This window comes from Xiphophorus couchianus, chromosome 13, assembly GCF_001444195.1.
Source record: "Xiphophorus couchianus chromosome 13, X_couchianus-1.0, whole genome shotgun sequence".
Lineage (NCBI taxonomy): Eukaryota > Metazoa > Chordata > Actinopteri > Cyprinodontiformes > Poeciliidae > Xiphophorus > Xiphophorus couchianus.
The window spans coordinates 22691698-22717639 of record NC_040240.1 but is presented as its reverse complement, the minus strand read 5'-3'; the positions used below and the strand labels follow the sequence as shown (position 1 = coordinate 22717639).

The 25942-nt window shown below is 38.0% G+C and overlaps 1 protein-coding gene across 1 annotated transcript in view; it reads left to right on the top strand.

The window, feature by feature from the left end:
• Positions 1–1101: 1101 nt before the first annotated feature.
• Positions 1102–25942, top strand: part of grin2da (glutamate receptor, ionotropic, N-methyl D-aspartate 2D, a) — a 178275-nt gene continuing 153434 nt past the window's right edge. The window contains exon 1 of the mRNA XM_028036850.1: positions 1102–1427. The gene's annotated coding sequence lies outside the window, so the exon portion shown is untranslated. The remainder of the gene's footprint in view (positions 1428–25942) is intronic.

Genomic DNA, 25942 nt, shown 5'->3' with positions numbered 1-25942 from the left:
TCAATAGGCAACCGAAAAACAAAACAAATCACAACAGGCTTTAAATGCTAAACAGATCAGCATTGTCTGATAAAAAAATAACACTAAAAAATAAGAAAGACCTTAAAGAAAAATAAAGAGGACCCAAGAGATGCATCATCCTTAGATGAGCTGCTTTACATTTTAAGTTACAGGCACAATATTCTGTTTATTTAAAGAGATTGTATGTGAGAACTCAGCACAAATTATTAATCAAAGGAAACTTGTATGTTGTTTTTCACAAATAAAACACTGAAAATGTGTGTTTGTTGAGTCTCTGCTTTTATAACTGAGACCTCAAACACGTTTTTCTACCTCCATCTTCTCATCAACTCTGACCAGATTTCCGGTCAACTGCTGAGGAAAATTGTCCTATCAGCATGATTCTACCACCACCATGCTTCATGTCAGGAATATTTTCAGTCTGGTGTGTAGATGTCTGCAGTACAATCTCACTGAGCCAAAAATGAAAATCACACTTTTTATATTTTTATTGGTAAACCAATAAAATAATCATTTTCTTTACTTATGTGCTCTGTTCCCTTCCATCCCAAGAAAATGACTTGTGGTTGTAATATTACAAAACAGGAAAGGTTAACTAGTCAGAATAGATTTGGAACGTTTACAAGGATGGTTTAAATACTTCCACACAGGTCGTACTTGGGTATCAGATGCCAAATTTATTTGAATTAAAACAAAGCTTAGTATTTCAAATTTGCTCTTAATTTATTTATTTTTGTTGTGAGGTGTCCAACTAAATAGGTACGCGACTATTGCGGTAATTAATAGATGGAAGAAAGCGTGGAAATAAATTTGGGAGACATGTCTGTATGTCATAAGAATAAGGGAGAAAGGAAAATGACATAAGGTGCTTGAAGACACGTTATAATTAAAAAAGGAGGAAATGCCCAGTTAGGTAAATGTGAAATGAATGATTCCAAATCGGCCAACTTAGTTTAGCATTCAACACGTGTCGTGAGGAAGTGATGAGGAGAGGGAGATGAAGGGAGGAAGGAGAGGAAAGAGGGAGGTAGAGAGACGTTGCTAGGTGACGGAGCGTACATACTGAATTTTAACAAAATCACGGGAGAGGAGAGAGTGAGTGAGAGGGACAGAGAGGAAGCAGCCAGCAACATGTAGCCTCGCTGAGTGGAGGAAAGGTCCAAACTGTGCGCGCGCCTGATTCCTTGCCTTGTTTTTCTTTTTTCTTTTCTTTTCTGGGGGGGACAACATGTTTCCGTTTCATCCCGGGGACATTATCCCGCAACATTAGTATTGATCCGGCTGCATGCCGCAGGAAATGTCCAGCGGAGGGATGGACAGATGGATTTTGGTGCACGGAGAGAAGAACTGGAGAGCAAAAAGAGAAGAGGAAGAAGAGGTGGAAGAGTGTGGGGCTGCTGAGAACAGTGAGTAAATTCTTCTGTCTGCTGTCGGACACTAGTTTTCCTCTCTCCCCCCCTTTGGGTTCTCACGTTTGAAGGTGAAAATGTTGCGCCACGTCTCGGAGAACTGTCTCCAGATTTGCCCTTCACATTCCGGCTCTCCACTGTGTGATGGTGCTGCGTTTCTCTGGAGCTTCTCGTGCAGACTCTCCACCGGCTCGCGCTGTTACGGGCAGGACGCAGCCGGCCGGTGCGCGAGGCTTTGACCCCTATGTCATTGATGCGCACGCACGCCACACTGCTCGTGTTTTTTTTTTTTTGTTTTTTTTGGCTGTCTTTCACCCGACGCGCACAAGCCTACAGACCGGTGTCTGGTCTGGTCCCTCCATACCCCCTTCCCCCGCCCCCCCTCTCCACCTCTCCCTCACGCATAAACTCAGAGCATAAGTTCTAGTCAGTGACAGAAGCAAGCAGCTGTGATTCAGAGGTGACATTTCTGAAAAGCCGCATACATGCGCCTGCGATTAGCGCACAGACATTTGCATTCTGCAATTTCTCAGCTGGCTGTTGCGCATAGCCATCATATGTGAATTATGGCTTTCTCCAGAAACCTCCCCCCTCCACCTCCTTTTTCCTCACCCCCTCCTTCTTTCATCCCTTCAGTGTTATTAGCTGTGGGGCACCTATCAGATCTGGGATCCGTCTTCTGGTGTTTGTGTGTGCGCGCATTAGCAGCTGGTGCACCAGCAAGGAACAAGCTGTTTGCGTGAAGATCACTCCTCAGGACAGACAGGGGAGATTGGGATTCAGAGCTAGGAGAATTGACCATCTCTTTCCTTTCCTTCATCTTTCCTTCCTTCCTTCCATCCATACATCTGTCCTTCTCTCCCAGTACTGCAAATACAGACAGTTCCTCAAAGCTTGATGTGATGGTGCCATTTTGGTTGTGTGTTTGTGTTTGTGTGTGTGTGGGCCTGATTCAACAGTTTGTCTTCATGCTTCACGTCAGTCCGCTGTGAATTGAATTTCCAGTCATGTAGCAAAAACACACTAATCATTCTTTTATTTCTTTACAGCTGCCTGTGTTAGTCTACATGGAGCAATATGGCAGAGTAAGAGCTCATGGTCAGTGTGGCATTAGCAGGAAAGATTGATATTTTCTTGGGAAAACAACAGGGCATGAAGTAAACATTTTTGCGTATGTGTGTGTGGGGATGCCTTTCTAACTCTGATACTCCCATGATAAAAACCTAAAATAAATCATTTAAAACTTGTTCCAAAATTCTAAATTCAAAACTGTGTATCCAAACAGTTGCATTGACCATTGAGAATTGTCATTTTGCACTTGGTTGTATGACCTTGTGGCCCTTGCTGTAAAAAACCCCAAAAACAAACAAACAAAAAAAAAAAAAACCCTGGCATCACTGTCCTCTTGCTTCCTCCATTTTGAGACTGTCAGCTGCTGAGCCAGCAGTGTTTTCCTGGTGTTTGGCCCAGTCCAGACATCCAGTCTTCTATAGAGCTGGACACTGTGTGTCTGATAAAGATGGTTGCTTTCTGTCTGAGATTGTCAAAGGCTGAAAAGCTTATCGTATATTCGCTTTCACCCTCCCCTTTTCAAGGCCATTCACCACCAAGGTGAGTCTCTGGTCATCCGTGCAGAAAGTGGAGTGTGAGCAAGGCTTCCTTTTGTCATATCAGGTGCTTTGAAATAAATCAAAAATGATCAAGACGGTTACCAAGAGTTGTTGCTTAATTCCCTACAGGTCAGAGTTTGGAAGACGATGTGATAAAAAAACAAACAAACAAAAAAAAAACAAGGCGACAGGAGGCATGCTCTTAAAACCAGTTTGGGAATGTGCTAAAATGTAACTAAACGGTGGCAAAGTCTGTCATATTCTTTAGTTAAATACACTGATTAGACATAACATTATGACCACCCACAAGTAGTCAAGTGAGCATTAACAGAGCACCACAGTTTGTCACCATGGGGCTGCATAACCTGTAGAAATAATGTGAAACTTTGAAAAACGTTTTGAATCTCTGGGTTCTGAGATGAAAGTGGATGTTACATCATGTCTCAGAGAACTGTCTCCAGCTTTACCCCTCACATTCCGGCTCTCCACTGTGATAGTTCATGTGCTTTTGGTACATGTACCATATACCAAATGCTTTGTTGCAGTACATACTGTACTTACTGAAACAGTATCCCTTAGTGGTTGTGGCAACATTTAGCAGGGTAATGTGCCATGCTGAAAAGCAGAAATTGTTAAAAAATGGTTAGAGGAGCACAACAACTTTGAGATGTTGACTTGGATTAGCAAATAGTTATGGTCACTGCTTACTAATATCAGCAATACCAGTGGATAACTTACTTTTATTAATTCAAAACCTATAAATCGAGATTGCACCGTACCCTATTCATGTCCCACTGGTTTGATCAGATACAAATTGACAGAAGCTCAAAGAAACTATTTATTCTTGAGAGGTTTATTAGTTGGCAGCCATATTAAATTCGAATGCATGATTGCTTGTGAACCTACGACTTTCCAAGTACAAATTCCTTCTTGTCTACAAGTTACTGTTAACATTTTATCCTTTCCAAAGAAAAAACAAATGTGAATGTGGTGCTTTATTTTTTGCAGTATTGATTTTGTGAAACACTTTAATATGGATACTATCGATTACTTGTCACCCATTCTGAATAATTCACAATCAAATAAAAATCTCCCCTTAGTCAAGTGAAAAAGATATCAAGTGATACTTCTGCATCATAGGGGGAAGGAATTTGGTTTAGGTTTTTTTAGTCTCTCTGCAGACTCCTCATCTCAACAAAATGATAAATGATATTCAGTCAAGGCACTTGTGATTTACTTGTAGCTTTCTGCAGGAGAGTGTTTCAACCCTGAGTGTTCCAAATCTTTTCCAAATATAATAAGTAAGCAAGTGTCCCTGATGGAAAACGTTGCCTGATAATTCCAGTTGGGGTGAAATCTTGACAAAATATTGGTACATCTAATTCAAAATGCTTTTCAATAGATTACTAAAGCTTTTCACATCATACCATTAAACTAAATCAGCTCTTTGCATACAAGCATACATCTGAAACAAATGTTGTAAAATGTTCTGCAACCTGTGCAGGTAATTTTTACAGAAATAGAAAAGAGAACAAAAAACTGAGTAATACTCCAAGCAAGTTAGAAACTATTTTTATTTTCAAGCCCGGGAAGATGCTTGTAACTGATAAACAATAAGTCACAATACCAATTCTATTATACTTTTGAAAGTTCCATGAGTGCATTAAACAAGGAAAATAGCTTAAAGAAGCAAAAAGACCAGAAGGCGCTGGCAACTGAAGCTTTTGTCAGAATTCCAACGACCTGTATTTCTGTTACATCTCTCCATAAAATGAAAGAAATGGAAATTAAAGTTAAGCTTAAAGGACAAGTGAATGTGGTTTGGATCTTGCCGACAGTCTTCTTTATTGTTGTCGTGGTGAAAGTTTGGAACATGTAATTAAGATTGCAAGTTCGTCTGTACTTTAAATGTTGACTCAATTAACTTTGAGTCTGATAAGTGAGTTGTTTGGTTTATTTCAATGAGACCCTTCATTATGTTCTATATGTTTATCCAACTATCTCTCTCTGTTGTGTTTCTCTTTATTATCACAATGTGATAGCAAGTTGTTAGGTAATTGTTTGTAATATGTCCACTGCTGTTGCGTATTTATGCCTTGCAGCTGTCTCTGTATCCCAGCCTTTCTTTTTTCATCAGCTGTTGGCAACAGACTTTTGGAGTTGGGTCGATGATGAGTTCACACTACCCGACTATCCAGATCCATGTTTGTTTGACTGTGACTGAGGTCGCGTTGGATCGGTTCTCACACACTTGCAGACCCCAGTCTTCATTCCATCTCACGCTAACAGATTTTTGCTGTGACTTTTCCTGCTGTTTGACTGCAGCTACAGCAGACTGATGCAGATTTGACCCAACTGGTAATATGGAATAAAATAGGGAAGAAGTTAATGTATTGTGACTCCAGCTTCAGTTGAACCTAAGCAAAGAGGTGTTGTTTCCAAAATTAAAAGCTCCTGTAGAGTATGATTAAACTCCCCTTACTAGCCATTAATCAAAAATATTGCTGATGTCTTTTTGTAAACAATATTTTTTTAACATTTTGAAAAGTGACCATTGCAGAAGTAAAGAGATGAAATATTAATTTAGGATGTATTTCAATGAATAATTTAATGTATGAGGTGCACTTTAATGCAACATAAGGGTATTGCTGTGGACATGACACGCAGTGTAAAAGCGCTGTGGCCTTATAGCAGTGGAGAACAGCTATGTAAAATGTATTGGCAATGGTCACCATTCCACAGACATGTTACTTTACTGCTCACATCTGGTTAAATGATAAAAGATACCCTGTAGATTAAAAACGTGTCACTGCTGTTGTGTTCCCTACGGATTGTTGTCACCTGTCATGCTGACCACAATCTTTCAAAAAATATTTACTGTCAGCAAGATCTCTGCATGTGTGCAAGTACATCAAGCTTTAGAATTTCATGGGCCATGTAATGACTCACTAGAGGGACCCTGAAAATCAGCCACGACGCAGGAGTGAGCAGAAAACTCAGATATTTATTAAAACACAGCTCAGACTGGGCACACTGTATCGTCAGCTGCAGCACTAGCTTGGCGATCAGGTACTGGAGTGATCAGTTGTGGGACGAGGAGGAGAGCAGATGCTGCACTGACGCAGGGCTCAGGAGGAAGTGCCCGGGGAGGGGACGTGCTGATGCAGGGCAGCGCACTAACTCCGTGAAGCAGCAGAAGTCCAGCAGAAGTACCAAATCCAGATCCAAATTCTTGGTCAGACGGGCCGAGGTCATGCACGATGGGGCTGAGAGCAGAATCTGTGGGAGTAGGCAAGAGCAGTGTAACCAAAACAGGCGTGGGTCGAAATCCAGATGGGCGGTCAGTGACAGTCCGACAAGGGCAAGGCAAAAGGGGCAAATCCGGGGAACAAGAGCGTGGTTGCAACGATGAAGGTGAGATAGGACTGCTGGAAAACTACTTGCTGAAAGCGTACGATAATCTGGAAGCGTGGTTGTGACTGAGAGAGGCTTAAGAAGGAAACAACCAGGGAGTGACACAGGTGTGAGGAATAACGGAAATGAAAAATCGGCTCAAAACAAAAAACATCGAGCACCATGTGAACATTAAAGGCCATTGTAAAAGTGAAAAAAGTGTTAAAAGGCAGAGGGATCATAAAGAGCTCTCAGCATGGAGAGCTATAGGGTGGTGTAAAACAGGTTCAGAAACTTTTGCTCTTTCTGAAAGCAACCTTGTTGTAGGTGTTGCATCCTTTACTACAGAACTGCAGATAATCCCGTAATCACTGAGGTCTTTGAGGCATCCAGGCTGAAGAGATAATAAGCTGCAGCTGTAAAAAGGACTTTTAAAGAGAAATGTTTCCAAAAAGTGCTGGCAAACAGCAAAGCACCTGGAGTTGGTTGAAAACAGAGGAAAGTGAGTGGTAAGCACAGCATTGTCTGCAGAGAGAGGATCCAGTTAGCTGAATCTGAGGCTCCAATGAAAGAATCAATCATTGGAAGTAACACCGGTAGTCTGGAAAGGTAAAAGAGTAGCAGATGGGGAGCTTCTTATTTACACCTCCACAAGATTTCTTTGCAAGCTGGAGTGTCGACAAGTCAATCTTTCACCAAATGCTGAAATGTCCTGAAGAAAATCTTAGTCATTTGCAGGTTAAAGCTCATTGGTAAATATGTTGTATGACTATTACCCATTACATTTGTTAAATGAGTTGTTCATTGATTTTGATAGTTGCAGTGATGCATTTAAACAGCACTATCAACCCAACCAGTTTCATGGCCCTCATGCAGTTTTGTTGCATTGGACTGTCTAACCTTAGGGTTGAATTTACTTGAATGCCAACTCATGGGAAATTTAACAAGAGTTTTAAATGTTTAGTTAGGAGACTTTCCTATTGAAATTCAAACTGTTTGAATGACCTTAAGAAAAACAGCTCTTATTAATGTGGTAAAATTTTTAGATAATTGTCAAGTGCATTTGATTAGTTGTACAATGAGCACAATTGATGAGCGCACACTGCACTGACATGGAAACTGCTTCCTTAGACTTTATCCATTTGAAAAAAAAAAAAACAACTTTGGGAAACTGGAAAGCATTATAGTTTAATATTTTTTGCATCAGATCCGTGTAGTTTTACTTTCCTATAATTATTGGCAAAAATCCTTTTTTTTTTTTTAGAATTTTGTGGGATCAATTAACTTCTTAGGAAATTTAGGGGTTAAAAGTTTACAATTGAAGCATATTCTTTTTAAAAATCATAACATGGCATATGTGTTGAGTGTGGAGAAGCACTTTTCTCTGCATGCTTGTACTTCAGAGCATTTCTCTATAACTAGGTTTGGTTTCAGTACAAAACAAAGTTTTAACAGCTTCTGACATTATACTGCTCTGCCTTTACAGCTGATAATGCAATAATCACACGTGAGAAAGCACAGCAGGTTTTGGAAACACAGAGGGCAATTTAATTGCCCAGTATGCTGTTATATGAGTCAGGGTGCATGCAAACTGGACCTCACCTAAATCAAATGTGTATGCTGTTAATATAGTTGTGCTTTATGAAACGGTGAACCTGTGGTTGTACAGGTCTGTAAATCATTTAACTGAAATAAGGCCTGGATGTGTGAAATTAATCAAAATTGCTGGAATCTGGAATTATATTTCAACCTGCCTTGAGGTCTCTGAGGTTTTCAGTATGTGACATGACTAAGAATAAAGCTAGAGAGGTTAGCAGTATCTGTTACTTGTTAGCAACAAATCTTTGGATGTTAGACATGTTTAATCCCACCTGCAACATGAGCGAGGACAGAAGAAGGGGGGCTGATCCAAAGACATGGGAGAGGAAATGGAGTAAGGAAGGGAAGGAATGATAAATGAAATAGATTAGAGCAAAATGAAGGCACAACAAGAATCAAACCCCCCACTTGTTGCGCGGAGGCACCTCTGTGTAACTTGCCACCTGCTCTGCTGTGTTGCTGTGTTTGAATACAGCACTAGAGCTTGTCATGTGTCATCACTTTCCACAATCCATCACAGCTTAGTGGTGGCGAGGCAGAGCAGACTTGTCTCTCTCTCCGTCTTTCTCCTGCTCTCCCAGCGCAGCTGATCTTCCTCTCTCGCCCTCCGTCTCTTTGTTTACTTCTCTTCGCTACAATCACACAAGTTCAATTGTAACACTAAGTCGGTTGAATATATCATTTCTTTCAGATAATCCTCTGAATGCTGTTGAAGTGTTCTCATATTCATGTCAGTATATGTGAAAACGATAGTCTGTGTTAGTTAAAAATTTGACAACAGACTAAATGAGTTCAGCCATTTTCGTATTTTCTTTGGTTTACAGCCTATTCCACTCCACTTCTTTTTTACTTGATTCGTTACCTACTGTTCTTCTTTCTTAACTTATGACTTTTTTTACTCGTTTATTTTCCAATTTTATGCCCTTTCATCTGATATCTTCAGTTTTGACTTATTCTCTTTTTTGTAGATTTAATGTCCAAATTAATCTCTTTCCTAATGCTCTGTCTATAATATAGTCTTTCATTCCCTCTTCCTCATTTCCTACTTTAATTTCTTTCTTCTTACCTTCTCTTTATTTAAATTTTTAATGGTTATTCATTATACGGCTGAGGATATTTAACTGATACCTGCATTAGCTGGTGTTCTCTTTCAACTCAGTAATTGTTCTTTGTCTCTTTTTTTCAGTTTGTTTTTTCCTATTTTAATGTTCTTTTCAGCTTTTGTGCTTTATTCACTTTCATATTCTTTACCAGGCTGGTAAATTTATTGCTTTCACTTCTCTGAGGTTTAACCATGGTGATCAGGTCAAGGAGTGTGAGTTAGATATCCCCTTTTCCAGACTTACTCTCCAGTTATTGTGGTGAATCCCAAGTTGTTTCTAGGCCATAAGGGATACAGAGTGCATTCAGGAGGTTCTAATGTCCGGTAGAGGGTCACCGCCTTGTAACGCGTGCCAGGAAAACCCTTAAAATGAAGCACTCAGTGGCCTTCCTGATCAGATGCCGGAACCAACTCAGCTCTCTTACTCAGTGCACAGGAACAGCACTTATAAGCTATTCTACAATGGAAGTCTGATCTTCTGAACCTACCTTTAAAACTTAGCCTGGTCACCTTACAGAGGAAGCTCTGTATAAATACGTAATAGGCTGGTACGCTCTTTCTTCAAGTAGTGGAATATATTTAAGTCAGAAATTCCCAACATTATTTTGTACAAAAATGTTATCCTTCCAGAAAAGGAAAATATATTCATGTTTTACCATGGTTTCATTTTAGAATTTTCACTATGTTTATGGCAAGAAATGATTTGCAGCTATTTTTTCATTCATCATCACTTCACAAAATAAGTCATTTTTAGGCATTTTTTTAAAAACAGTAACATTTCAGTTTCTTTATTACATTCATTTCAATTCAGTACAACTCAATTACAGCTCAGTTTAACTCAGATTCAGATTTAAATATAAATATTTCCGTCTTTCTTTTCGTCTTGCGTTTCTCTCCTCTACCAGGTCCAGTTGAATTTTTTGTGAAAATCAACTCTATTGCATCCATCACATTTCCTCTTGCTTTTTCTATACATTTTTTCAATTTATCTTCTTATGCGAGTCTTCAGCTTGGTTTTTCCTCTGTAATTTCCCTCACATTACTCCCTCCCTCTTTAATTAATTGTTCATTCCTTCGGATCCTCCCGCTCCCAGCCGGGCCATTCATATCTGCAGATTTTTTTTTCTCATTCTCCTCTTTATCGGCACGCTAAATCAGATTCTTTGAATGGATGCCTGAGAACAAGGAGATGAATAAACCACAATACACTCCTAGGTGTTTTTCATCAAACTTCGACATCACTCCCGCTTGTCCTCAATGTTCCACCTCCTCATGCACAAACATACTAACACACTCTTCTTCAGCACATCAGCTCACATGTCTGGACATAAAACTAAGTGGACAATGGACATGCAGTATCGGACAAAGAGAAAGTATGGTGACTTGGAGAAAGAAGGAGCACAAGCATTTAAGCAGAACACAGGGATGACATATTAAGAGAGGAGTGCTATTAAAGTTATTGAAGAGAAGAAAAATAAAGAGGGAAAATGAAGGAAATTATGGTGGAAAAGAGGTGAGGAGGTGATGAAACTAGAGAGAAATAAAGACTAGCAGAAGGAGGCTGCAGACAGCGTTCTAAGAGATACAAAAAAAAAGAATGAATAAAAATATGTGAAAGATGTAAATTGCCTGGAGAAAGACAAAGGAATGAAGAAATATGCACGCAAAAGAAATGAAGTAACAATGAGAAAAACTGAAAACCGCTTAGCAAGTAACAATGCGTGGAGTATGCGCCATGAGTCGATGGGGAAAAGAAAAGAAAGCCATAAGAAAGGTGAGAGCGAGAGCAGAAGAGATGGTGGACAGAAGCCAGCGGCTGACATCTGTTTGAGGCAAAGGACCGCAGTGTCAATGTTAATCGAAACATGCAGAGTTAACATTTGCTGGCGTTTAACAACGATGCCATTGTGTGTGTGTGTTTCCAGCAGCAACGCAAAAGGAAAAAGAAAGCATTAGGCCACCTTTCCAGAATGATGAATTAACCAAATACCTGTGAATTTTTTTATGACATAAATTTATGAACTACTGATTAATTCTGGGCCAAATTAAGTTTGCTCTTTCATTTGACCTTGATTAGACAAAAAGAACCAAAACATTCTCTCAAAATCTTGTTCCCTTTCCACTTATGTGACACATTTTCACTTTGCCAAGGGATTCTCATCTATGCAATCATCAGACCTCCCTTTGATAAATGGGGTGGCCTTTACAGAAGTGTGCAACAGAAAATGGTTTCCCTTTGGTGAGTGCTTGGCTGCACATGGGCATCATATGTGCACATAAAGGGTCAATGTCTTTGGTTAATTGCATTTTGTGGCATATTTTTTTTGCTGCCTGCTAATTTTGACCTAAATTCAGTTTCTAAACAAGGAAAACATTTTCTTGCCTTTTGAAAGGAGATAGAAAACACAAGTTAGCAACTCTCTTGTGGCTATTGTAGAGCCTTGCCTGGTCTGTTAGGGATCTTAAGGTTGCTTGAGTCTTGTTTTGTGAACAAAAAAGAAAGCACTTTTAAGAAGATCTTGATTTAAAAACAGTAGTATAAACATCTTATAGTGTGGATAGCGTTACAGAAACACTAGTCCTCTTGTGTTTATAATGCATAATATAGACTCTTGTCTTAAGTTTTATAATGTGAAATACTGCCAACATTTCCAGATCCTGCATGTTTCATGGCAGAGATGGAAAACTTAAAAACATCCTTAAGTAAACGTGCCCACAATGAAAAGTTTTGCTCCTACCTTACCTGATTTTTTTTTAAAGTCTTTGATTGTCCAGTCACCAATCAGGACTGAAGAAGCTAAATAAGCTCATTTGATAAATGTTGGATCTCTCATGGTTCTTTGTTGGTTGAAAAACATTTTATGTATTGTGTTTTTATGGAACCTTTTGAGAGCCAGCTCTAGAATCAGTCCACATATAAGAACTAGATATGTGGAAATGATACACCACATGCAAGTAAACACAATTCAGAAATGTCTACACAACTTAAAGTCAACTGCAGCCCTGCTAACCTCAACTTGACAACGCTGCTGCATTTTCCCTTCATTTTTAATGCAGATGCCTCACTCTGGACTCTGAGTTGATCTGTACTAACACATTTAGCCTTACTTGCTTCCCAACATAAGATAACAGTATCACCAATTGTGTGTAAAGATTAAGGGTTTCTGGTCTTAGTGTGTTTGGCTGAGCTTATCTCGATCTCTGGTTGCTCCTTCCGTTTGTGCTACATACCTTGCTAATCCCTCGCTTGTGATTATCCAAGCGGGTACATCAGATATTTAAAGTAAAAGATCTCTGGGATCAAAGGCACAACAGTTTGTGGAATGAGAGTGGAAGCTGGAGAAGACGAGAGAGAGGAGGATAAAAAAGGACATTCAGCAGAACATTCTGGAATTGAAGTGAACTAACCAGGGGCTCACCGGGCCCTTCTGTCCCCGCAAATCTACATCAGCGGATTAATGTGGCTTTACCCAACTGAAGGAGGAAACAAGTAGAGGGGAATAAGGGATTTGTTCAGTTCACCTGTAACCCTAACTGATGTAGCTCTCGCAGTCAGGGGCACAGTGGAATAACAGTGGGTGAGTGGTGAGAAAAAGGATGGCAGGAAAATGAAGGAGGTGAAGAAAAGCGAGATGGACAAGCAGGCTGTACCTGTTGCATATTTTCACCTGGAGACACTTCTATCTATCCTCTTGTTTTTGCTCAGATGCTCCCCAGTGAGTTGTTATATGCCCCTGTTCTTTGCTCACCCCTTCTCTTTTTTTTATTTGCTTCAATCCGATAGACAGCTCAGCTCAGGTTTGTCTTCCTTTTACCCTCCAGCCACTGTACATTTCTGACTTTGTTGCCTATTAGCCTCCAGCCAATGTGAATGCCCTTTCCAGCTAAAATTTGAGCTGAATATTCTTAGAGGAGCTTTGGACGGAGACATGCTGTTCAGAAACTGCCTGCATGACCCTTCGGTCTGAAGCACAGTGCTCAAGTTAGACAGGATTCTGCCTCTCAGGGTTTCAGTGGGTAGTGCAGTGAATGCAATGTAGTCACTTAGGCAGGGTTCGAATCACTGCGCAGACCGCTGGGGGATCTGAGTAAGACGTTCCCTTTGTTTTAAGACTGCTGCCAAGGTGGAGGACTACACAGCACGGTGTCCCAAGCTTCCTTTTGAACAAATGAACTGCTGTGGTTATAGAACTGAAGTGATAGGATTATAGTGACGCTGTAGATGAGTAAAACAGCTCATTGTATCACACTGCGACACATCTTAAGATCACTGACTTCTAGAATGGCAGTTAAATGTTTAATCACTGATAAAAATAATAACGCTCTTTTAAAAAGAGTATGACGGAATATTTATCTTTTTACAAAACTGCTAATTATGTGTTGAAGTTCCCAGGGTTAATGGTTTCTGCAAAATTAGAATCAGTATAAATGTATTAGTCAGGATAAAGTGGAGGTGGAGGTGTTCCAGTTACTTACAGCCCAACACAATCAAACTCACAAATCAAATCCCACTATCATTTTTTTCTATTTATTTTCTTTTTATCTATTTTATTTGTAATAAAATCTGTGTTCCCAAATACATACTTTCATTTGACCATATAGTTTCTTTTATTTTTATTAAAAATATATTTTGTAAGCCACTTATTTTCCATTTCACATAAGAAATTCCATAAGCAAGCATTGCTTATTTATAGAGTAGGTGAAGAAAAGAACCTTTTAAAACATTTGGCTGGGGTTTATGTTGATTTAGCATATTTTATGTTTATTTCACACCGACACATTAAAATGTGTTACTGTAACTGTCAATTTTCAGATGCATGGTTTTTATGCTTGAAAAGAAAATCTTTGCTTTGATCTCATGTGCACTGAAAAAAAATGTTTGATTGCACAGCATCCACCCACATAGATTACACAAACATGTCTGAATTCACTGACTGAATTGTGCTTTTGTAGTTGCATTTAATAACGGATATCCCAGTAAATGTTTTTGTCCCTTGATGTTAGTGTGACTCACTTAAGATTAATGATGTACCGACACTAACAAATGCATGGACATTATGAGTACATTAGAATGATTAAAATCAATGACTCTGCGTCAGCTGTTTTAAAACACGGTGCTGATACTAACTTGGAACTCCGATATGATCCATTACCTTATTTTATATGACTTGCATTATCAGCATAATCCCAGAGACACACTTCTTATCCATCTGTTCGTGGGCCACAGTCTTGAATCTCTACTTTATAAGCTTTGCTGTATTAGATCTTTGTTACTGCTGATGGTATTGTGATGCCTGCTCAGTTACAGAATCCAATCACTGATCACTCATGTCAGACAATGAAACCACTGATACAGACTCATCAGATATTGGAACTTAAACTGTCTTTAAAGAGGACCTATTATGCAAAATAAATGTTATGCTCTTCCATCTGGGTCTCTATTGCTTCTAGAGACAGTCAAGCACTTAAAAAATACCCATCAGTTTCCTGGCAGTAAGTTAATATTTTTGGTGTTTGGAAAATTAGTTGTTTTAAAAACTTACCAATTATTAAATCGAGATCAAGCCGGATTGTTCAGCTGATTTCACAGCTACACTATATGCTCTGCACTCTGAAAAAAAGAAGTGCTTTGTTGTTAAATTACCATCCAGACATCACTGCTGCATCCTTGATGCTCAAGAGGCTTCACTTCTTCTGCTTCTGACTTAGGGTCATAAATGTACAGTTGTACATTGCACATGTCTTTGCAGCCATATTCACGTACAAATGTTAATGTTAAGTTAGGGTTCTGAGCCAGCAGGGTACTTAGATTTAAAGTGACAAGAGGCCCAAAAACAGAACATTCGGAAAGATGCTCAAAAACTGACCACTTTAAAATCTCATTTGCTGAGATTTTGTGCAATAAAATGTAATGAACATGCTCTTTGTAGCCTGCAGATCAGTGTTTCTCAATTCCGGTCCTCAGGGACTACTGCCCTGCATGTTTTAGATGTGTCTTTGTTCCAGAACACCTGACTTACATGACTGCATGGCCTCCTGTGCATGTCAAGTGCTGCAGAAGCCTGTTAATCACCCATTTGTTCAAGTCAGGTGTGTAGCAGAAGGGAAACACCTAAATTATGTAGGGCAGTGGTCCCCGAGGGCCAGAACTGAAAACCACTGCTGTAGACCTACCCTAACTTCTTCAAGGATGCATAACAGGTCTCCTTTATTAGAATTAATAACAGTAAAATAGATGGAAAAAATGAAAGCTTAACTTAAGTTTTTAGGTTGGTGCTGTGTCAGATAGGATAGCTGAGTCCAGATTTTGCTTTAATTCACAACATTGCTGGTAAGAGTTCAATATGCAACTATCAAGACTCCTTTTAATTACCACATACTGAAAGATCTGCTACTATACAGCATAATTGGATCTAGTTTAATCATTGCTAATTACTAATGTAGATAATAATAAATCAATAAGTAATCAACCCAGAGGAAATAATTAAAATTATTGAATAGATTTTAAAATCAGCAGCCTAGCCTCACAACTACAATGTAATTGTGCTGAAGATACTTTAACCAATCACAGTTGGGAGAGCATAGAATATCATTTTCCTCTGAGTAACTTTTGAGCCTAAAGCCGACACTTCATTAACAACACTGATGGTACCACTGTTGTTTTAAGTTGTTCATGCACACTGGAAGAGTTATTCTGTCTTGAATCATTAAGAGTCCATGGCATATTTGTTGTTATTAAGATTTTTCTGTCTCCATTGTTGATATTTAGCCAATTTCTCTTTTTCAAGAAGTAAAGATGTTTGTGCCTTTCTTAATTAGAGTAAAACTGGGTTATGACCATGACATGTTTTCTGTGATATTGATCCTTTCCTGCTGTAGACAGGTGTGTTTATCTTTGCCTCCTTTCTGCTGAAATCAATAATGAACTCCTTGGTTCTTTTGACATTGAACGGCGAGTTATTCTCTGTGCACTACACAGATATGACTGATGATAGTGGTTCGGCTCCAGAGACTTTAAAACTTTACAACAAACTTCTCATATCAGATATACAGTTTCAGCACTGGGACGATAGGGATTTGGGGATCGCCTGATAGCTCTGTATATATATATATATAGGCAGATTGATAGAAAGACAGACAGGTATCCATAGTACTTTTGCAGCATTATAGTGGCATGTTTGTGGAAAATTATTTCAACATTTAAAAGAAATGAATAGCTGCGGTGCAACAGTAAACATAAACATATAATTCACAATATCGGAATACAGAAATGTCATTACCATAATGTGTGTTTGAGTTCATAACTCCCACACAGTAAATGAGTCATAAATTTGCTGAATAGATAATGATGATGCTGACACAATGTAATACTTTATTGACGTTTTTATTTATTTTTTTTAAACAAACAAAAAATCTTTGTCAAGCTTGCTTGGTTTAAAGCTATACATATTTTCTCTTAATCTTTTCTCCTTTGACACCAAAGACTTTTGCTCTGCAGATCCGCCCCATCTTCTCACAGTCCACTAGGTTAATAGGATAATAAGGACCATTTGCTTCAGAAGATCTCTTTAGTTCTACCTAAATCTCTTCTAATTAGCCAATTTTCCTGACATCCATTGTTCATTGTATGCAGAGATAAAAATGCTATTACATAATCAATCAGCTATGTACGAGTGATTATTACAGTCAGGGAGAGAACTGTCTGCCTCTTACTCTTTGAACTTACATGGATCCTTATTCTTGCATGGAAAATAGCTTTTGATGGGTTTGTTTTGCATTATTGTCCTGGACAGAAACATCCGTACTTTATTCCTTTCCTATCATTGTAATATTGTGAGGATTTCAGATAAGAGTGTCAGCTAAATTATTGAAATAAAAAGGTTGCTGTAATATTCAGTGCTTGCTCTGTTTGTGGCACCATTTCTTCTCTAATAAAAAAATCTTGAAGGCTTTGCACAATACATTGATTTCAGGTAAAGCCTGGAATCTTACAGTTTCCAGAGTTTACTCTGTGCCACTGAGCCATATCAGTGATCTGTTTGTTGCTCACCTTGGCAGTAGTTGCAAAAGAAAGGTGTGATGCCACCTGCAGAACCAGGTAGTGTACAATCCTGGAATAATGTGACATAAGAGAACAACGGAGCCAGTTTTAACTGCAGGTTTACATGTTGACTTTATTCAACACCACAGCCGCCTCTCTGGAAAACTAACAATTGTTTCACATTCACTTCAAAAATTGGCACATCCTATGAAACATTGTCAGTGCTTTGTCAAAAGTGACTGTAGGGATTTGTTGGTGAAGCCAAGTATATTTGTTTGCTGCAATAAACTGAAGACCTGCACAGGATGCAACCTGTTTCTACCTCAGTGTTAAGTGGAACCCTATAATACACTACATGGGGATGATAGTGGTACCATAAAAGAAACAGCAATCAGGATTATAGTATTTTGTGCAGAGAAATAAGAAATGAATGCCAGCTGAGTGATATCCATTGATCTACTGCTACCATTTGCAAGGTGTTTAAGCAATGTTAAATCATGCTAACAAATCTCAGAAATTTAAGATGGTATGCAATTTCCACTCAGTATATCTCTCTAATTAGGTTAACTGAGCTGCTACATCTCAGTAGGGGAAGAATATCAGAAAACATGAATACAAGTAAGATGAGTAACAAATGGTATTGAACTTTTTCACCAAATTCCAATTTCTTGAGCTATTAGTCACTTCTTCTTCGGAAATGCTTGGTAAATGTAACTAAGTTAAGTAAAGACTTCTTTTGAGTTTTTGATTGGATATATTTGATAAAACATACTAGAAATTTGACCTAACAATTTGCATTTTAAGAAAATGAAAAATAAAAAATCTTGACATAATTCTTTTAGTGTTAAATTATTGGGTTAAATGTTCATGATTTATCTTTTTCTGCATTGGTTGGGTTTATATGTACAGAATATAATTCAGTTGCATTTGTTAATATGCACATGAATTATTCTAAATAATTAAAATAATAGACACACATTTTTAAAGTTTAAATTAAATACTTAAAGCATCTTAGAGGACTCATGTGGAGCCTTTTGTCCTTATGTCTCCCACCAACAAATCAACCTTGCCTCTAATTTGCTTAAAATACACTTATTAGTGCTTCATACTATGATATATGAATATAGCTGCATTATGGACAGAATGATGTTGCCTTCAAGGCAACTCACTTATAGCTAATAAAACTCATTGATTAAATATGCATTTTGGCAAAGACATCAAGTTCAGGGCATTCCCAAGTAGCGATGGAAGCTCCTTAGATAATAAATAATATGTATAATAAATAATATAAAATTAAACATCCTTTCAAAATGCATATATTTTATGGCCAAGCATGTGCCGAACCCAATATTTATTATATTTTAATGTCTTATTACTCCCTAAATAAATCTGGAGATTTACCGAACAGCTTGGCAATAATCTGCTCTTGAGGGAAAGTTGTTGTTTAGTAGTCGCTAGATGGACAGATGCTTAAGGAGCTAAAGTTGGCTCAGAAAGCCATAGAGTAAGAGGAAATCTTTGAAATGAATGAAAAAGGGGTTGTTTATTGAGAGAGATCTTCGAACCTGTGGAGAACCACTGGGGATGTTCAGGGAGGAAAAAAACACCAGAACAACCAGAAGAAAGCCAACATACACTCTTTATGACATAACAACATTTTGCTGCAGTAAATTCTAAAATGGAAATCAAAATTATTGTCTTTTTTTCCCCCCTCGGTGTTTGTTTTCAAGGTTCCTCAGTTGAAAGCCCCTTTTCTCTAACCTCAGATAAAACTGACCTTGTGATTTTGTGTGCATCACGACGTGTCCTGTGTCCTGATAGCTCAGGAAAGACTGTGATTATCTAGAGTCTGAGGTAAATAATTCACGTTTTCAGTCCTACGGAGAACCTTGGTGGCTCTTGGGCATCTCCTGCTGGAAGGCAACACTTTTCTGAGAATTTAATTATGTCTGAAAAGCTTAGTAATAATATTTTTATCCTTTAACCACTGGAGGTAATTCTAGGTGAAAGTAAAATAAAGGAAAATACATAAATATTTAAAATAAATAAGTTACAGAAGACAAAAACTGTTGAAGGTGTTGCATCAGGTGTTTAGTGGGAAAACAAAACAGCCAAGACTGAGGAGCAGGAGGAAAAAAAAAAACAGATGATAATCAAACAGACTCCTGAACTAGACAAGTAATAAATCCAAGTAGGTCAAATTCAAATAACAACTGAGTTTGGGAACTATACTGAAGCAGACAAATAGACACAGTGCTCAGCTGGAGTAGATCCTAACATAAATCCAGGTGAGAAGGCAGGTAAATCAGCAGAGAGCTCCAGGATCTGACAGGGTCAATGAACAGCAGCCAAGTGAAGATTCAGGGTGAAGTCAGGGTGAATGAACAGCCTCTCTAACTAAAGACTAAAGGAAAAACTGAACCGTATAGACAAGAGACAAGAGGAAACAATAAAACCATTAAATCACTGGAGCAAACAAGCAGAGTTAAAACCAGGAAAAAGAACTCCTGGAGAGAAGAGGATATAAATTCACTTAGAGTACTAGGAAAAGCTCAGTTCTCAGGTTAAAATGGAACTTTAATAGTTTGGGTCAAGAAACAACTAACCGCAAGACAGTCTCCTTAAAAATTCAAAGGAAAAAGACAAGAAAAGTAACCTGAAATAAAACTCAACCAAAGCCTCAAGAAACATGATCAACATCAAAATTGACAGTTTACTTGTCGGATATTAACTAGTTTCAGGCCTAAGCTAAAGTTATCAGGATCTTTGATTGGTATTTAATGTTTTTGAAAACACTCCCCTGCTAAAAACAGTGTTTACATACGTAGTAAGTGACGTGCGGAGAGGTTCATGGCTGGTGAGGCACTGACTTGATCAAAATCATAAGACCCCCTGCATGTTATTGTTTACATACGGAAATTTTGCTCATGCGGACAACATTGAAAGGCAAATAGACTATACTTTCACATCGATAGACGTGCTGCCATGGTAGAATAATTCTGTTAACTCAATGATGCTTGGAAATATAGATATTATTAATTTAGTGCTATGCTGCACAGCAAAGGGAAACCCATTGAAGTACAACTCAAAATCACCTTTTTCTCACTCTCTGTATCGGCCAAGCTACATGTAGACTCATTGCATGTAGCTTCACTTATTTACTGTACGGCTAGCTCATTGTTACTGTCTCTTACTCTGCTGTTGTGGAGTCACAATGTCTGGGATCATGAGCGCCCCCTGCCATGAGGCAAGAGAACTGCCTGCCTCACCTCAAGTCTGTTCTCTGCCATTTCTGATCGTTCCTCAGCACACGAAACACGTTACACACACAGTTGGTGACAACAAACACTGTACATTATATAGAACTAACTAAATTATGGGAAATCAGTATATTAAATGGTTTACACTGCTGCCTCAATGGCTGCGCTTCCGAGCATTTGAATGGGAAAATGCGAAAATTCAGCAATTTTGAAGAGAAAATTATAAAAATTGGTAAAGCTAAATGAAAAATAAATACTTTATAGTATTGAAAACACAGGATGAAAATAGCAATATAAATGATCTTATTATATTATTCTTCCATGATGACAGGTGAGGCAGAGCCTCACCGTCACTGACAGTATTAGATATTCCTACTAAAAACTTACATGCTAGTAGGAGATGATAATGTCAACATTAACACCATTGAAATCAAAGGACACCTCAGCATGACTAAAGTAGTGGTCGGATTAAGACTTATTAAACCCATTGTAACTTGATACTGTTGACCATTTCCTCATGTTCATTAACTTTCTGATTATATTTGAACTTCAATGGCAACATGTGGGATGATATGAAAAGAGTAGCTCAGCTATAGCTATATAATAGTTTATCTAGGAAAAACAATATTTTCCTTGCCTGATTTGAAAAACCCATCACTTAAAACCATAACAATTAGGAAAATCCATTGGTTTTCCAATTTGCAAATAATTCTTTCAATTAAATCTATTATCATAACTCTTGACAATAGACCAGAGGGAAGATCTATGGTCATTGTTTCAATGATCTCCAAATGTTAAGTCCACATGGATACAAAGCAGACGGAGGTTTGAAAATCTGCACGTGTCCCTGGTTTTTCTCATCTTAGACCTCTGAGTACAATATGATCTTAAAATCCTGCACCGATCAGAAAGAAGTCCCATTGTTACATTATATCTCCCAGCTGGCCCTGGGATACAAAATGTGGCAGGTGGAATTGGATGTCTGAGAGTGTGACGTAAGCAGCACCCCATTCTAACCAACAGTGCTGTCACTCAACTACTTCAGTGGTGCTGGCCTTCTGCGTGGTAGCACGCAGTCAGGGGACTTGGCTAGCTTGATTGGTTCATGTGTGAAGTGCCAAAGACTACTTACAGAGGGGATTATCTTTGCATGCATATCACAGAACCACAGTGTGAAAAGGGACATCATTTTTAAACCATCTGCTTAATGTTCTTGAGCTCCACCTTGTGCCAACAAAAGACTCTGAGCTACACAGGATGGATTTTGTTAGTCTTGTGGTGAGGTGTTCACAGGTGAATCCTGGGTGTTTAGGTTATGTCTGTTGGCCTGCAGGGTTTTCATTGCTAATATCAGCTCTGAAGGTCCCACAGATGCTTTACTCATTTTAATTACTGTTTTGTTTGGAAACAATAATCCCCTGGTCACATTTTAATGTTTTCTAAGCAATTCCTGAAAATATACTGCTTGCTTGTGGAACCAGAACATTTTGCTTAAGAAAGCAGGTAGGCCATACTAAAGCCTGATTGAATGAAAATGTGAATCTGCGTGCACTAAAGGTCTCATTAAACTGTTATCATAGATAGTGGCACTTAAAGCTCTCAAACTGGCTGTTAAGATCCCTAATCCTTGCTGTCCACATGCAGGGTACTTTGTTGTGTGTTTCCGGATTCAACTGTTTTGGAGCTTCATACCTGTCCCACTACCTTCGTTTGCTCTGTACTTCTCTCTTCTGGCGGCATGCAACGCCACAACACCATGGCAGCAGCTGACAGCGTAGAGCAGATATTTGTCACATTTTGATGACCTCTTTGTGAATCTTTCAGTTTGTCTTCTCTTTATAAGTGTTCAAACCTGTACTTTTGCTTTGCTTGTGCTCTTCAGTTTGCCTGCTTGCTCTTTTTGCACACTCTTTCCCTGAACAAATAACCTCACTGGTTTGCATTGTTCTTGGCTTATATTTCTGTTATGATATAGGTTACACACAGGTGAACTCCACTTACTAATAGGCTGATAGGTTGCACTACTTTTTACTGAGATGAATCAGTATGAAACTGCGTGATATAAATGTTTGAAAGCCATGAATCTTTTTCTTTCCACTTCACAATTATGTTCTGTGAATCAGTCACATAAAATCACAATAAAAGCATTGAAGTTTGTGGTCATGTACCTAATTTGGATTTAAACACTATGTGCCCTCTTTGGTTTGTTCACCTTTATGCAGCTTAGAAGAATATCTTGCTTTTGTGAATCATTCTTTGTTCTCTCCTTTCCAGGACTATACTTTCAATTTCCTGTATTTTCAGATTTTATTTGTAAACATTGTTGGAGGATCATAAACTATGACGAAATATCTTAACATCTTAAAGCATAAGGATAACACTCCACATAGACCTGCTCCTAAAACACTGCCACGGGGGGAATATATCAATAATCTAAGAGATTCAAGTATTCTCCAGTTCTTTGAAATAAATGTAGCAGTTTTGTGAGTTGGTACACTGATGTTTTCAGTTTTATGTGTAACAGTGACCTAATTTTTAAAAAGCTTAAAAAAGTTTAAATCAGTTACTGATGAAGTGAATTTATTGTATGGCACACAAGCTCACTTTGTCACCACTGCATTACTCTGACTTTTATTATATGCACTCGACAGGAAACTGGTGAACAGCCGTAGAAAATCAGTCATGCCGCAGCTGCAGCTAATTGGCACCAGTGAGTGTTAGGAGTGGGAATGCTGGTTGTAGGTTTAGTGATTTTGGAGAGAACCCCAAGTGAGTTGAAGTTTGAATTTCAAGCAGATGAAAGCAACCTATGTGAAATTTCTATGATCTCTTTGGCGTACTCTTGCACTGGAGCTGATTGACACCCCCCTCATCCTTTTCTCAAGCCCCCTTCTTTCTTTAGAAATGCTCTTCTGAATGTTGCTTCAGTATCTCTGTTTCACTGCAACTCTGCGTTTTTGGGGGATTTTTTCTTGTCAGTAGTATTTTGATCCCCATGACTTCTATTTGGATGAATATGCATTTATTTGTAAGGCTTTCCTTTTAAATTTAAGTTCAGTAATGAGATTTTTGTGAAGGAACCCACAATTACTGCAGAGAAATCATACTGTTCTGAATAATTGCTTGTTGCTGTAAAACTGATCATGAATATCTTTGGATAATGCTGTCCAATCAGAAACTCCCCTCTGTCTTTCTGTTGTAGTTCCGTGGCCTAAAGTAATTAAAATTTCTCCTGGGATACTGCAGAGAAACCTTTTAATTGTTTGGCTCTTAAACAGACCAATAATTTACACTGTGACTAATGAGGGTTTTCTTCTCACTAAACAGTTTTTCTTGCTTAAAATTTTCTTTTGTTTGTCAAATATAAGCTATTTTAACCTTGTTTAGTCTTAATAAAAGTGAATATATCTCTGTGTCGTTGTCCCTATCAACAGATGAAATGAAATTAGATGTGATATTTGCTTTGCCTTGCTAAAGTATTCGCATTTCTTTAATTTTTGATTTTAACATAATGCAAAGAAGTCCTTAATTTAGAAGTGGAAGGAAAATGATTGTAGGTTTTTAACGCTTTTAGCAAATAACAGGGAGTAAAGTTGCGGTTTACTGCCATTAAATAATTTTATTCATATATAATTTTTTATACCACAAAATAAAATATTAAATGTATGCAATAAAGAACCATACAAAATAGAACACAGAAGAACTATTAAGAAAAGTAAGGAAGATTGGTAGAATCATCTTTCACTCCATGTTTAAGGCATTTACTGCTATACTCTAAATTTCATAGATGCAGTTCAAACAGACCCATTACTTTGAGTGTGATCTATACAAACCAAACACATCTTGTGCCAAAATTATTCATCAAAAACATCCCAGAAATCTTTGAAGGAGGAAGCTCCCACCGGACATTAAAGCTAATCTTCGAAATTTGCACACAAATGGAACTGAAACCTAAATGTCAAGAGACAAACTCTATGAAATCAACAACATATTTTTTTCAACACAGATTGCAAAAGTGAGAAAAGTCTTGAATGAGAAAGTAAGGACATTTTACTGATGCTGAGGTCAAAACTGCACTGGCTAAATTCTGAGCAAATCAGGTTGTATCACATTTATTTCCCTGAAGAAATTCACTGTTTCATTTCATTTTGATGGAGCCAACCTTGAACTACCGATGTAGTCTCTGCTACCAGGTCAAACATTTGGTTTGGAGTTTTTTTAATCACAAAAAAACCTGATTTGTTTTCTCATGAGAAGGGTAAACTAATCTTGAGTTTGAAAAGCTGTTAGCGGGTCAACATTCAAAGGTCTATTTGCAGCATCACTGAATCACAATTTATCCTTGGAGTGGTCTTTTAGACTACTTTTGCTTATCTTTGTTGGAAGACTACTTCGATTGTTTTTTGTTTAAACATTGGAACCTTTAAAAAATATAACTATGTGCAAGATAGTTGTCTTCTATATTGTAGGTTCAAGGAATTTGACACTTGCGTCAACATCAGATTTTAAAGGAATCCATTTTGTTTTACAATAAAACTATTTAACGGATTTTTAGTCAGTAATGTGCAATGTACCTTTAGTAATGATAACTTAGATGTTGGTTTACTATCAGTATATTAGAACTTCATTAAAAAAAGCTGATTTTCTCTCTCTCTGTGGAACAGATGCTTTTCTTCTTGAATGGTTTTGCTAAGAGTTTGAATTTACCAGCTGGTTCCACTCGGTTGATCTGAACTGATTGGCTGTGTTAGATCGACAACATCCCAGATGGATCTATATTATAAACCATCTGATACATCCGGCTGGTGAATATCACACGATTCATGATTGCCATGTGATTATTGGAAAATGATTACTTTTTGATGCAAGTCATGCAGAGTAGGCTTACAGGGAAAGAAAAAGCTCAGTAAACTTGATGTTAAGCTTTTCTTTAGGTGGTATATGTTTTTCTGTGGTTGCTTTAATTGTGGGGTTGGTGCTCGTTTTTGATTCCATGAATCAATTTTTACACTTGTTTTTACTGTTTTTACACCTAATTTTGGGTTTCGCCTGCTGCTGTTTGTTAAGTTTCCTTCAGGAAACACAGTCTCTGGTTCTCAGCCAGGGTTGTGGTTTTGGCTGGATTGTTTATTAAGGTTCACTTTAATTTTTGCCATATTTCCTCAGTTAATTATTTTTTGATAGTCCTGCCTTCTGTTTTCAATAGAATCAAGGCCAACACAATCCTGTGTTGTGTTTTCATGTATCATTTGGGTATTCTGTTTAAATCAATGTGGGTTCTTTCTCCCAATTTCCAAACCCACTCATGTTAGGTTAAAGTTGCTCTGATTAGAAGGATAAATGTATTCATTTTTGTCATGAATCTGTTCACATAGGCTTTTGTTGATTTATTTAAACCATTATTTTCCTGAGTGCAATGATTCATCAACAACAACCTGTTTTTTTGTGTATATTTTCTAATCCACACACGACTGACATTTTACATAAATATTTTCATACAAACCCAT